The 16,135-nt window shown below is 37.1% G+C and overlaps 1 protein-coding gene across 1 annotated transcript in view; it reads right to left on the bottom strand.

The window, feature by feature from the left end:
• Positions 1-16,135, bottom strand: part of RPS6KA5 (ribosomal protein S6 kinase A5) — a 58,477-nt gene that overhangs the window by 20,430 nt on the left and 21,912 nt on the right. The window lies entirely within an intron of this gene.

Here is a 16,135-nt window from a genome sequence, read left to right as displayed (position 1 = left end):
CAATATTATTATACAACTTATATGGGAAAACACGGCTAACAGTTCCAAGATGCTGGCAGCAATTCTTCTTCAAATAGCTCAGAACTGCTAGCTAAAATCATATTCCAACATATGTAGAGATGTGTGGCAACACGCTACAGAATATTTACAATCCTTTATACAAAATATAAAATATCATATGTTTGTGTGGCAGTCTAAATATAAGCACACAAAAGTTAATGTATTGATATTTAAAAGACATTCTCGTAAGTCTAAATGAACTATACATTTCAGAACTCCACCATACTCCCCGAGGTAATAAAGACACACTCTCAAAGCTGCAATATCAATACTCTAGACAATAAATGAAACCTTTAGTTAAAAGGAGCAATCAATTATACACTTTTATAGTCTGGTTAAATTAGATACAAGATGGGTTCCCAATACTTAGGCATTTATTATGACCTCAAAAAACTGTAATCTCCTTTCACGACAAACACATATATAAAAAACACAACATTCTCTCAAGAAGAGATTTGGAGAGAGACAGAGAGAGAAAGAGAAAGGCAGACAGAGGTGTAAATTTAATTTTATTCTACACGCTGAAGTAACTGTTTTGATTATGCTCATGACTAGGCTGTTTTCACAGGCATGTATAATCGTTCCCTGTTAGCGATTTACCTTTGAGGTCAACATGAGGTCATGCTGTACCTTGCTAATGACGAAAGCACATGTGTTTGGGCCATGCAACATTGCTCCTCCCTTATCCTTCAAGCTTCTAGCATTTGGGAGAGAGATCCTGATAGGTCCTTTAAAGAAGAGTGTTCAAAAAAGCAAATATTTCAAAAGTCAGGTTTTACATTTGTAGATTCAGATTTGGAGTTTAAAAACAGGTGCTATATAAGAAAAAGTACTACCCTCATGAGAAGAAGCATCTTAAATTAGAAATAGTTTTCAGTGCTGCCCTGAGGTGTAAAAATTAAACAGTCCAACAGCATATTATTAAATTGTATTAAAATACATATACTGTGACTGAGTGCCTTTTTTTTTTGAGTTTAAAATAGTTCTAGGCCTTAATTTGTTCAAATATTAACTTGGAATACTAATTCTGAAACAAAACATAACAAACTCTTTTTTCTGCATGATTCCACTGTCTTTTGACACAGTTATTGCTTCTCTTTCTTTATTTTTTCCCATACCTGTTAACTAGATAAAAGGCAAAACCAAAACAAATAAACAAAAAAGCCTTCAGGAAGGCCTAGCCCTCCATCCTGGCATCAGCCAGTCTCAAGTTACCCACAGAGCTCCCTGGTTGTTTCCCCGTCAGTTGTGGGGCAAAAGGCAGGGAAGTGAAATATATAAACGCAAGCTTCTTCCCACTTCAGAATAAATTCTTCCCATTTTAGAGAATAAAGACTATTCAATCCATATGAGGTTCATGAAAACAACTTATAATGTTGATATACCAAAAGAAATTGATGAGAACTATCAATCAGTTATCTACAAATGCTGTAGATAATCTTCAAAAGTATGTATTTTTGCCTCCACACGATGTAATAAAATTAAGATGCAAAATACTGTAGTGACAAGAAACAGATTGTGGAGCTGTATATGAAAATACATAGTGGTACAGCAGAACCCTTATGATCTCAGGTATCTATTACTACAAAACACCTTTTGTTGGTGAGAAGCAAGGCCCACTTAAACATTTCAAAAGATGCAAGCTTATTAGTAGTTGTTTATCTAATTCACAGCTTTAAGTAATATTTGCTTAGAGGGTGGTGGTTCTCATTTTAAAGTGCATTCCCTTTTAAATTTTTCGAGATTAAAAGTCATAGTAATTTAATAATTCGGCTTCCCCAAATATTTTAGTTTAGTACAACAGACATGAATTCTGGAACAACTTTTGGACATATTTCTTCTCTCCCTTACAAAATAAAATATTTAAAAATCTAACAACAACTTTGAGAAAATATATATTGTATCAAATAATTTCTTAGAAATTAAATTTCAATAAGAAAACCTAACTAATAAGTTACTCTAAGTCATAAACAGATATTTATAAATAGAAAACCCTTTGGGATACATTTGTAATGAGGCTTATAAGAACTCCAACTTCTACACCATGGACGATACGTGCTTGGCATCCTTTAGCTCTTGCTTCTTTTTTTTCTGCTTATGGGTAGTCTAGTGCTGGAATTCAAGGCCACATAGAGCCAAGAAGAGGAAAGCAGATGATTATCACAAGCAGTATTTTAAGCAAGAAATTAAGTCATGAATTGGAACATAGCATTAGATAAGAAAAAAGGGGACCCATTGAGCATGTTCTTCTAACACTGCTGTGCTGCTACATACTGCTGTGCTTTTATATTCCGGAAGGCAGCTTAGAACCGTTGCAAGGAGTTGATACCAACTATTTACAGCTTCTTATCTAAGCACAGGAAAACAGCTTAAAAGTCTCTATCACTCCCAAGAACATCAGAAAGGACAATTTGTCTGAAAGCAAAGCCCTCTGGGTCACATAAAAATCGACACAGATTTGCTCTCATTAGATGTCGTGTAGCAAACATTGACTTCAGACAGCCAAAGTTATAGAGTCTGGATACATCTCCACTCACACTGTTTTGTTAAATCACAAGTCCCAGCAATTACATCTATCTGTTGCGTATAGAACATGATTTTTATAGTATTAAGTTCACTAGGAACACTTAAGTGAGCTTACTGTCAAGCATGCATTTTCCAGGGAGTCACAAACAATCTTTATCAGTATGAATGACATGAAGTTTTAAAACCATTTTGCAGAATGTTACTACAACACCATTGCTTCCTTTTTTTGTATTGGAGATATCTTAGCAGTAGCTTATGAAAGTCACGGAAGTTGTACTTTACCATTCATGCATGGAATCACATTGCACTCACCAATCAAATATGCAGTCTAAGATCAAATAAAAACAATCACAACCCAAAGCCATTTTGTATCATCTCGATTTTGTCCTAAGTTACAACTCATGTAACATTTCTACATGAATGCACATTCCAGAATCCACTGGAATCCATTATTGCTTTCATGGTATGAGAACTAGCATGGGGAAGGAAAACACTAAATGACAAGTGAAGTTGAATTGTCTCCTTATGAATTCACACTGAACATGTACATTTTGTAAGTAGTCTCAAGCTTACGGATCTTTTTCAGGAGGCAAAGTATATGTTTTCTTTCTCATCCAGTCATCACAACAAACACCAGTTCACCTCCTTTGAGCTGCAGAAGCCCAAACAATTACGCACTAATGGAAATAAGCTGGAAGGTGCCTAACCCATCTCCAGTAAGTCTGAATATGGCAATGCAGGCTTGTTTCTGGACATCTGTTGTGTTTGCAGTCAGCAGTGCTTTCACATTTACAGATCATCTGGAGGCTCTTCCAGCAAGCAACAGCTGGTTTGGGTGTTTTTTTCTTTACCAAGTTCAGCATAATTCCTGAATGTGTTATTACACTGTAGCGTTTATAGCAGAGGAATAAGAAGTGGTTATTTGGAACAGTTTAGCTGCCTAAGAGTGAATCTACTGATACACACTGAACTTTGTTAGGAGCACCTGAGAACTGAGTAGCCTAGCACTGAACTGGTTACACTATCAGTCAGTTCACTCTGTTGAACCATTTCCCCACTAAATTAAAAGGAAACGTTATATAACCTTAACACTTACCCTTTGGAAGGAGCTGACCCTGTGATGTGCCTGTATACACTATTAGGCAGCTTCCTTTAAATGCTCCAGTAGTACACAGGGTAGACCTCATTTTTTTTCCCATTCCACATAGGATGCGATAAAATGTGCAGAGCACAGTCCACTGTGTTCCCTAAAATTAGTCCATCAGATTTGAGGATCCTAGTGAAATGTTACTGCTTTAATTTGCTAGGCAATTTTTAACATCATGTCTATACAACCCCTGTAGTCTTTTTTCCAGAATACCAGTTTCAGCATCCTTTTCTCTCACAGGAAGAGGAGAGGGAGCATATTAGTCTTTCCAACCAGGAAACAGGGGCAGCAGCTTTGGAACAGAGAATTGTAACACTTTGCTACTACCCAAGAGAGAGGTGCAGCATGGATTACCATTCACGTCAGAAGATAACTGCTTCAAAGACAAACAGCACAGAACTGCGTCCACCACGTAAGGCTGTGTGTTCACAGACCAAAGTGAGACCACAGACTGCATCAGTTTCAGAGATCAAAAACTGGCTTCAGAATTCAATTCCAGAATGCTAGCAGAAGAACGGAGATACTGCACCATCATTGCCCTTGTTTTCTAATGAGCTTAATCAATAAACAAACAAGAAAAGAAGAAACAAAAACAGCAAACAAACAAAAAAACACATGATAACATTGGCTAAAGAGGAGGAAGAAGGAGCATTTCTCTGCAGAGACCAAGCAAACTCACAAGTACTGTAAGAGCCGGATTGACAGGCAAACAGTTATTTGTACAGTGAGAGGATGTGCCCTTATGAGTACACCTCCTACTCTACAGCAATGCAAATTTAACTTAGTAACATGTTTAATAGTAGCTCTGACAGTTATTAGTTCTGAAATTGCTCAATAGGTTATAACCAGATATGTAGAACAAGAGGGTATTTCTGAATTTAACTGCAGGAATTAGATTAGGCCTCAGGAGAGTCAAAGATTCAAATGGGGAAAAAATGCCCTTAAAAAGCTCATCCCTACTGAGACAAAGTGCCTTCTGGCACAATTTGGATAAAGGGATACTCTGTTTTGCCTGATATAAGAAGTTACTGTGCAGTGTTAATTGAAAATGCCGATAAAAAAAGGCTCACACAGCCCAGAAGCACTGGAAAGGTCTGTGATTCAATGCCCTAATGCGACCAGTTTGCCTTTCAGTTAGCCAGGGAGTGCAATCAAGCAGCCTGAGGCTTAAATCCTCTCTCCTTGAGGGAAAAATTAAAACACATCTGTATTCTGAAACATGGGACAAGTTTGGTTGCCTCATTAGCATTAAGAGAATGAATTAATCCCCAGATATGACAATAGTTTTATTACCACTTGTGAACAGAAAGCCCAGAATTCCTTCAGAGAAGGAAACATCTATTATAAAACTGCTTTCATGAAGTTCTGCATGGTCCAAATCTAATGAAAAGGGAGATCCCCTGAGAAGGGAGAGATGAAGCATGCAAAACGGCTGAAGAGCACTGAACCAAATAGTTTTGTTACTATTTGTAAGAGATGGAAATTAAGCTGAACAGAAAAATACCCAACAGGACATGGGAAAAGGCAGCAAAAAGGTACCAATATGGGACTGAGGACAGGCACTTTCAAAAACCTGGTCGTGAAGACCTCCATTATTTCATTAAGTGCACCTGAAAAAAAAAATCTGTCTGTGTTGTAACACTCAGCTGAAGAGAGCTCCAGACAGAAGGCACAGGTAGACAGGCTGAATGACAGGGCCAAACAACAGAAATGAATGGTAAGGACCTTAGTGGTGAGGAGGAGATCCCAAGCGAATCTGTGCTGTCACACAGCAGTTTAACTCCTTGAGTGAGCAGAGAGCCTCAGCCGTTCAGAGGCTAAACAAAACCAAGCTGAGGCAACCCTATCCTTTGGGAACTAGCTCTGTTTAATTGGAAAGTGTGACTTGTGATTAGCACCCTTATTCATAGGCCTGGCAGACAGCACATCCACATCAGCTTGAAGGAAAGGACAGAGAACGGCTGCCAGAACTCCAAAGAACTTTCAGAGTGAAAGACGAAAGACAACAGGGACATCCATGTTGGTAACGAGTACCGGGGGGGGAGGAAGAGAGATTGCTGCTTGGGTTTCTGCAGGTAGCCAGAACAATTTATACAAGTTGCATCAAGAAAAGCATGCAATCTAGAGGAACATTTGGCCCAAAATGCTCCCATCCATTATGGGGACAGACCTGTTGCACAAGGAACAGAATGTGCAGACAGGATTTTGCTATTTGACCATATGAAAATGGAGAAAAAGAAAAAAGATTTTTGTTTCAGAGACCTTGGGAACACCCAGAGCAAAGCAGCCAAACAAAACCTTGAAAGATAACCAAAGAGGGGCGAATACTGGAAAGGGTAAGTCTAGTTAAAGCTTGCTAACAGCCTGCAAAGAACAACCAGACATCCTATTCAGGATGTCTCTAAGAGAACTGAGGGATATACAGTACATTGTTTTGTTATGGGTGCACCGAGCATAGGGAGAATGCCATGCAAATACTCTCTGGAAAAAGCTTGAGCCCTTGTGTTTGTACCTCTGAAGTACAAATGTGGATACGGAAACCACTCGAGTGACTTAATACCATTATTCTATCACCAGGAGAAATTATATTTCGCGTTTAAATATATCATCTCTGAAGTATTTTTCAACATAATTGATTAACAACATTCAAAAACATGTGTCACTGCCCCAACCAGCATTTGGGTTGTACAATGCCACGGCTTATTGGATTCACAACAGTCTTTGTGTAAACACGTTTTAGCCAAACGATAATTCTAAAGCTTTCACTGCGGCCATTCTGTTAAGTATTCACTGTTTAGGACCCACTTTTCCAACTAAATGAAAGGTCACCTCTGAAAAAGAACAGATGGCTTCTGTTCTCCAACTATTTAATGCACAAAACTCTGTTCTTAACTAAGCAGGACTACTGCACTGAACACCAGAGCTGGCATATTCTGAAATCATGCATCACATTCATCAGAACTGTGAAACTTGTCTGCTTAAATGGATTTTGCAACATTTTTAAGGAAAGTTACTCTTCCAAGTGTGTTTGAATACTGCAAGTGTTCTCCAAAAGCTATTCCTTGATAATAAAAGCTATGTGAAGATACAGTTAATCCATACAGAATTGTGTGCTGAAGGTTTGGGTAAAGGCTTGGGTAAACCTTGGGGCACTCAGTTCATAATAGAAGATTTTCAGAACTGCCCTTTGCCAACCACTGTGTCATTTCCAGTTCTCTGCTATTAAATTCTCTTAGACTTTCATTTATGTGAGTTTTAAGATTTTTACCAAATATTGCATAAAATAGATAGCTTTAAAAGTATCCTTTTTTTTTTTAAGCGTATTCCATATTGAAGAAGAAAAATAAAAAGATAAAGAAATATCAAGTACTGGCAATGGTTGGTCTAAAGAACAGGGAGATGACCTTTGGGGTAGAAAACACATTTCAGAGTTATATATATATATATATATATATATATATATATATATATATATATAAAATTAAGCTTATTCTCCCTAAATATTTTTTGCTTGTTTTTAGATGAGTAATTGCTTTCATTCAGGCTTTTGCGCGCTTGGCTCTCAACAACAGATTTGTGAGTAAAAGATGAAACCTGGGTTGTATCTTAAACCAATTTCCTCACAACTGAGCACAAAAATAGTATTTCAACAAATCTTTAACAAATTTGCTGTGGATTGTGTTATGTATGTATAGCCAAATATTGAACTCAAAGAAAACAAATCTCAATTCTTTCTACCAAAAATAATAAAAGGAAGAGGATAAGTAAATTTCCACTGCTGTTTCAAAAAGCATTAACAACTGAAATTTCACAAAATAGGACAGCTGTTTTTAGAGAAAAGTAGGCATTTTGTGTGCAAATTTGTAACAATCCGGTAACAGAATTCAGAAATGCCTAGTTGTGCAGACCAGGAGGGTGCAATGGAGCAAAGACAGACTGGCATTCTTCCTGAAATTACTCCTTCCAGGCTACTCTCAGAACTGACTCTTTAGGAATACATTGGGGAAAATTCTCCAAATTAACGCAAGAATTGCTTACTAGTTATTCTCATTTTGTCAGGCTTGATTCCCAGGCTTGATCAAACTTGTTAGTTGTTACATGAAACTGCTCCATTCAGTTAATCTGACTTCATCCTTATAAAAGTTTTCAAAATGTTACAACCCAACAAGACAAGAAGCATTCTAATTGTTGTCCGAGACACTTTGAAATGACATGGCAAGCTTCAATAGGGATTTTAAGACATGTATGTTATTTCTACTTGCATAATTCTTCATTGCACAGGCAGTAATTTTTTTGCATACCAGCTTTTAGATCAGATACACCCAAACACATGAAAATCATGGTTGGTCTAGAACTCTGCATATCTTGAGGCTACTCTGTAAGCAATCATGTAACCAGCTATATGTGATGTGAAGGCACAAATCTTGTAACTCATGTGAGCTAATACTGCAATTATGCAAATACTCGTGGCTGGGTATAAGGAAAATTCCACAACTGTTTCCTGGAAACACTTCTTGCCTTCAATAAATTGTAAGCACTACACACGCAATACACATGATAACAACAAAAAGCCAGTCTCCACAGGACTTAAAGCTTTAAAACAGTCTTCTGGAACGGATGAAGTTAAAATTCAGAGCAATATTTTTATATCGATTGTATATAGTGAATAAGATCCTAGGCATTCTAGCACATATAGTCTCTATAACACTTTAATCTTTATTTTGTTATGAGTAAATATTTATAACCCAGGTTTTTTTCCTCTGATTCAGCATTTTTATTATCAGCAGTATGGCATGTGGTCATTTCTTGTGAGTTAAAACATCAAGAAATGTCTTTGCATAAGTAGGCAAGTGGGGAAGGGAATATATAGAATAGAATACCAGATGTTAAAATTGATTTGACACCACAGTATCATAATGCTTGCTTAGAAATCATACTAGCTTACTTTTTGTAAGTAATGCTTTAGAGTAAGTTTAGAGGAAGACTTCACTTTTGGCTCCTAAGTTCAGCAGAAGTTTGTTTGCTGGACAGCACAAACTTGTGAGGAGAGCTACACACAAAAATCTGTCATTTCTGGAGCCATTACTGTCGCCTAAGCAAATCCATAAAATGACCTCAAAAGCAGTTCTCTCCTGGGACAAGACTGGAACCAAGGGTGCTTCGCCTTTTGTGCAAGGGAATATTTCCCTCATCTATAAGAGCACACAAAAATCTTTAGGTACACAGAAGGTTTTATATGCCTAAAAAAGGCTATGTAGCAGACTTTTCACAACAGATTAGGCTTTTTTGGGTACCTTTGATATCCACAGCAAGACTGCTGTGAATCATACCAGGTATGTCACTGACTACAAGGTTATATTGAACAAATCCAAAATCATCTCTGAAGAAGAGGTCAATCTTAGTTCTTCCTTTTGTGATAGGATGATCAAAACACTCACTGCACCTAAGAATATTTTTTTTTAAGAAGCATCTCATACAAATTCTTAACAAGAAACCCACAGAACAATATCTATTACTCAGTGCTTCTTTTCAGATAGGGTAGCAACAGTTACTACAAGAGAATCTAGCCGGAGTAAAGACAAGCTGCTCGAAGACATACAATAGATTGCACAGAGAGACACAGCATAGACTGTATGTACAACTAACATCTATAGTAGCTTCTCATTATGACTGCAGCGAAAAGAATTGCTTAGGAGGGCAACTTTGTCCCAGAACACACGGAGTACTTCACTTTGTGTTTACCATTATTTAATAACCTCTGGCACTAATTCAAATCAAATCTGTGGAAGTTCCAACACACTCTGTACATACTTACATACTTGTAACTGACACCCAGTTAGGACTGTGATAGAATCAGTGCTTCACATAACTTCACATGAACAAACCATCCCAACTGAGACTTAAGCATTACACTTTCACAGAAGGTCTCACTCAAAAAGGTGAGGCAGAACAGTTCATTTCAGAACTAGACAATGGTAACACGTGGAAAGACCATGCTAATAAGGCAGTCAATCTCTTAGTGTGTGTATTTATCAGCATCCATGTACGAGGAATAGCTTCAGCCACAATAGAATGACCAGTGATACTCAGGCTGCACCTAGCTGAGTATCTTGCTTACCTTATCCTCTGACTTTATCTCCTGGATGGGTCTCTGGCCTCCCTCATCACTACGAGCTTGCATGGCAACCACTGGACCATTGGCTGGTCTTGTTACTAACACTGGACTTGCTCTGCTCTTCTTGTGTGGGGACTGCAGGATCATGCCCATGCTCAGGGAGGATACAGGGTACATGACTGCCCTGTTGTCCTGCTTCGCTCCTCCTCACACTACCCGTCCACTTGCTGCTCCCCAACAAACTGAACTGGGACCACAGCTACTGTGGAAATTGATTACCAGACTGAAGAACTTAATCAGTTGAAGCGTGTGGCAGTACAGAGAGTATCTCTCACTGGACTATCTGCAAACTGCCTATAAGCTACTAACCAAGGGAATTCTAATGGCTCATGTCATCGGTTTAATGAGAAAACCGAGAACAGAAGCTAAATCAAAGAATATACATTAAAAAGAAATTTATTTGCCATGTCACAGTCATAGCAGAAGTGCTACAAACCAGCTGATCTGCAGAACTGGCTTCTGTAAACAGGAAAGTCTCAAGAAAGAAGGAAAGGCCTAGATTTCATGCAGGTCCTGCACCTTTGGCAAGCTTTATATGCCCTCCTATCTGAAAGTAATTTTACTAATGTTTACCTCAAAGATTAAAAGTGTTTACATAGAAATGAATTAGATCTGCAACATGGTTCTTCACCACTAGTTTAGCATCCCTGAAGAACAATAATTAATAGAAACAACTTAGCAAGGCATATGAAAATTGACAGAAACATCTTCTCATAGTTTAAAAATATGATGTAGATTTAAAATGAAAAGTGAAACATTCCCAACATAGAAGTGCTAGGATTACTGTCTCCCCTTCCTTCCCTTTTTCATTTTTTGGGAACTTTTTTGTTTCTAATATCCGAAGTCTTATTACTAGGGACAGCTCCACACAGCATATGTCTTAGGTGCAGACTGTTGCTTCTGTAGCTGTAACATCTGTTCAGGACCAAATATATGACCTTTGTAGAGACTGAAGAAATTAGCCTGTATAAAGCATATCTCTGGGCTGGACCAAAGCGTCTTCGTGGAGACTAAACAAAAGCTCAAATGGCAGCAACGGGTTAGCAGTACACCAGTTAGACCATTCTGCTGTATTGCACATAGTGGAGACTGAAGTACTAAAATAAAGCATTAGATTTGCCCAAGAACAGTTGCAATACACCAGGTCAAGGGTTCTCTAAGTTCAAAATGACAATCTCGGAAAGAATTAATTAAAAATGCATTTCTAAAGTTGCCTGAAGCAGATCAAAAATAAACAAACAAAACACCCTATCTTGTGGGCTGTTCCTACTTCAAGGATCAGAAGCACCTTGTTCAACACTGTATGTCATGTTAAAAAGCTAGAGAACATCAATGATTTTTCTTCCAAAAGAGACACAGAGGGAGATTACTGATTTTCTCAAGCAAGTCTGCCTGCCAGCAGCTACTGTCAGAAAAAGGACTTAAAAGGGGAACGTAAGAACACCTCAATGTAACATAACAGATGAAGAAAACAGTGCCAGGTAAAGGCACTGCACAGCAGCTAAGAAACGTGTGCTCACTACAGCTGTGGCCCTCATATGTAACCCAATGCAGTCACCATCTGATGTGGAGTGCAGAAGCCCTCTTGCAAAGAACTAGATTAAGACTGTGTCTATGTCTGCAGTGCAATTTGTTGATACCACTGAGATGATCTGCCAAGCAAATTAATAATAAAGAACTTTTAAAACTAGTTTCTGATGATGGATTTGTAAACCAAACAGCTAACAGAACAAAAACAAACAAACAACAAAAATCCCCCCAAAAATCCACCTCAAAGCAAAAGGAATTCAGCAGCAGCACATTACTGTGTGGGAGGAATTCAAGTACACATTGCTTGCATCCCAGATGAACATTTTGTACTGGGTTGTTCAAAATCCCAGTTTCTGGAAGATCCATTTTCTAAAACATCAATTTTTCAGAAGAGAGAGAGGTAAGAGTAAAAAAAAAAAAAAAATTATAAGGCACTAAAAAGCACTGATTCTCTGAAGAATTTTACAAGCTGCCACTGCAAATCCAGCAAAAAAAAATCATTTTAAGAAAAGGGGCATACAGAAAAAAGGCACAGAAGATGCCACATAAACACTTACTCTATCAAATAGCACCAGAAGTTAAGATGGAGGAATAGGAGCAGATGATTTTTCTCAAGCATTAACCACCTTGTTCTAAACTCATTTTCCTATGGCCACGAATCTCTGGTCATGCAAGTTTTGCACCCACAGTTGCCCAAGTTTTACTGAGCTTTTAAGTATTTGCATTAATTCAAGAGATGAAAAAAATCACTAGAAACAGATCACTGAAGATGGTGGACTTTGTCCTCAAAAGATTATCTCCCCCTCCGCCCTTTTCTCCTTTTCTGTTTCCCAGAAACAGACTTTTTCAAAGTTGACTAGCAATTCTCTATTCTAAGATCTGGTAGAATATACCAATATAGAGCTGAGTATTTCTCTTCAAACTATGATTTATGTGGCATATTACACTACCCGACAGCAATCACTATAGGATATTAAGATTTGTCTAGTCAGAACTCTTAGTGACGTTTAGATATTTTCAAAATCGGGACAGAAAAGAATTTATGCCCCAGTCTTCTGCTTTATTGTTCCACGCTAAAAAAATCTCAGTCAGTAACAAGTTTTGAAAAAGAGGGACCTCTGGGGCTAAGGTACCCCGAGTCACCTGATCTGATCCTCCACCTAAATGAGTGCTACTACAGGCAGGTGTTTTTAGAAAACGTTGTAAGTTCTCAGTATTCAAATTCGGGTTGCCAACAGAAGACGAATTACTGTCAAAAGTCTTTCTCAACATTGTTTCATTTCCCTTTCTAAAGTAAGGGAAATAATGAGTAATTGTCCAGATCTGTAACCAACATGAATTTCAGTAAATCATCTTTGTAGTCCTGCTAACTCTTTCATACTTTTTGTCTTTGCTTTGGAAAAACAAAGCATAAATTTATTGCCCACTGAACAATTATTTAACCAAAACACAGGCAGATAGTCATCAGCACTACAGATTATCCTAACTTACCTTTAACTCCCTCCCACCACTTTTTTTCCCCAGAGATTTCTCAAATCTCAAGTAATTAAACATTTTCACTTTAATTCACATAGATACAAAGGGTCTTTTAAAATCAAAATAACAGTTTATCTACTAAGTTACACAAAGGCAGTGAGAGTTCATTTAGGCCTAAAGTAGTCAGGCGGTAGTCATCCTCCTTGTGTTCCAGCTTTGATCACATTTAACCTGCTCAGAAAATATGTATGACTCTTCCAACTTCATCTACCAAAATCCAGAATGGACCCACACATTTTATCACTTACTTATATGAAACATCATTTAAAAGATCACTTCATACCCACATTAAACCAAAGATCAAGCTGATAACTAAGCTAAACAGATTAACATATTAACAAAAATCAAAGCAATTAATATTGCATGTAAGTAGACCTATTGAGATAAAAATATAAAAATGGTGTAACCAGACATCCAGAAGATGATAAAGATACTGCAAATGAAATAAGATAGTAAAAGGCAAATTTGGAGGTGGGAGAAGAAAGGGATTGAGGGTAGACTGAAAGACTCTTGAAAAAATAACAACACTGAAGTGAAACAAACAGAAGAATGAGAATGCTGTAGAAGTCTTAATACAAAGTCTGTTAGACGTATCTTTTTTTTTGAGATGAATAACTTATTTTAATGCCATCTGCAAAGATATTCTACACTCCTATTAGACAGGAAGTCAGCTGAGATGCATGAAAGCATATAAGGGTAAAAGTCCTTTTTGTTTTTCTTCTCCAAATTTCCCTGCAATTCAGTTGCAAGTTACAGAAAGACTGAACTTGTTTGTTAGTATTAACAGGATTGTTTGATTAAAATTTAGTCTTACTCTCAAGGTAAACTAACATACAAAAAAAAGAGACTAGTAATTTCCAGCTTCTACATCTTTTATGTAATCCTATCCTAACGTTAGATCAGCCAAATTGTCTTCATACAGTATTATTTTAATTATTGTTTGAATACTGGTAAGTATTTCTTGCCTAGCTGCCCTCTGACTGTGGGTTATCCTGCATTAAATTCATTTTCATTCTGCTAGGCGACTCCGCTATTTCCTCCCTTTGTACACAAATATTAGTGGGTACTGACTTCATTTTAAAGATACACAACAAAGGCAAAAGAACAGACTACTACGCTTGTACAAAACAATTTCAGTTTTACATAAATGGTAGTATAAAATGTTTAACCACAGTTTCTAAGAAAATGTATGTTTTAGGTCACTTGAAGCAGAAGTATTTGGGTTTGCAATTCTGTGTTATACACACTTCCACATAACCATGGCAGATGCAGAAGAAGGCTTGGCAGTGCATTTTGGTATTCTTCATATTCCTGCTTCAGTAGCTGCACAGTACAAATCAACACGCTTCTGCTTTCCTAGAAAGCATATGCATTTGCTTTCTTTCACTCAAAGAGTATTTAGCAAAAGCAGTTTCCCATCTCTAGGCTAGTGAACAGTCAATTAGTCTGCAATATTGTTATTAAAGAGTTTGCTCTTTAAAAAGCATCAGCTAAAGCAGAGATAATGAAAACACCAACCTGTTTCCCAGGCAGTATACCTAATTACAAAACTATTTGAAACTTATAAATCTATGATAAGGAATTTTCAATGACAAAAATTCTAAATATATATTTTAAATAAAATATATTTAAAATTTGAAGCTAGCATAATTCTCACATGTAAGGTAATCTGAGACCAAAAAGTTGCCCCTAAAAAAGACTATTTTAAAATGTCTTTGAACAAATAACGTGGAAGGTCTCAGAAAATATCACAGAAAATCTCTAAGAATTCTAAATGTATACAAAAGAGATGTTCTTCAAGCAATTATAAGCATATACTACTTTTAACCTAAAAATACCTGGTTTCAGAAAACATAATCCAAACAGCAGGTTACTAGACTAAATGCCACTTGCATAAGCATACCTTGTCCATGACAGAAATTGTGTAAGCAGCAAGGTGGGCCTGGGAGGGAGGGTGAAGGAGAAGGGAGAAAGGAAATCATATTTTTCTGGATAAAGTGCAAATGCTATAGTCTTTTTCATCCATCTTGCATAGTTGTGTAATTTTATTTATACATGCTAACCAACAAGCATGAAATACAAAAAGCTATACGAAGTCTATGTAATTATATGGGCAAATGTTACTTCTCAGTAAATACATCCGTTCTGATGTAATAAATGTAGTTCGGAACATGAATTGTAAGTATTCTGCAGTAGAATGAATTGTCTACATGTACAGTAGATGAATTGTCTACAGAGATTACAGTATGAAAGGTCTACTATGTATAACTGGGTCATTCTAATCATAAGTTTAGTGTCTTAATTATAGTGGCATATATGGAAATTGTAGTAAAGTGCAGATAAATTCTCAGATTTTGAGAGCAAACATTAAATTGGTAATTAGGTTTTCTCCTTAAAAGAAATACTTGAAATGTTTAGCTTTTTGACAGAGATGGCAAATACAAAACGTGGAGGATAATAAGGGAAAAAATGAACAGACTTCTGTGACGGACATGAAAGCAGAATGGATAAGAGTCAGAGGAAGCAACATTACATGATCAAGAATCTTGAAGGATTTATTTTAAATGATTAGAGAAGAAAGAAGAATAGAATCAGAATCAGAGTTTAGGGGAAAAGCAGAAAGGACAGGCACCTCTGATGCTTATCCAAGTCCTCTTTTTTTTCTTGTTGCTTTTAAGGGACCTCCTGAAAGTGAACATAGATGGGAAAGAAGCATTTTCTCCCCTAAAGCCATCTGTTTTGAGACTGTAAAGAAATTTGTGATTAATTACGACATGTTCTTATTACATGGAAGATTTCTGCTTCAACTCTTGCCTCGTGCCTGTAAGACTATTCCTTTTTCCTCCCACAAGCACAGTAACATAATACAATTCAGTGCACTCTGCCTGTTAAGGCCAGTACAGCTCTAAGCAGGTCCTGCTGCCCTGCTCTTCTCTGCTGAAACTGCCTCTCTCTCCACTTCTTTGTGCTTCCTCTCTTACACTGCTCTGACTAACCACTGCTGAACCCTTGTCATTCCATTTATTTCTCCTCCTGGAAATAACTACAATTTAAAAGAATATACAATTTCCCTGCTTCAGAAAATAACATTTCTTATCTCCTTTAAAATGATGCCCCCAAATTCAACCAATTAATTTGGAATGCGAATAGTTTAGAGGAAA

This window comes from Tinamus guttatus, unplaced genomic scaffold, assembly GCF_059628265.1.
Source record: "Tinamus guttatus ecotype Peru unplaced genomic scaffold, ASM5962826v1 Tinamus_guttatus_pri_ptg000048l, whole genome shotgun sequence".
Taxonomy (NCBI): domain Eukaryota; kingdom Metazoa; phylum Chordata; class Aves; order Tinamiformes; family Tinamidae; genus Tinamus; species Tinamus guttatus.
The sequence above is the reverse complement of the archived record's forward strand: the minus strand, read 5'-3'. Positions and strand labels throughout refer to the sequence as shown.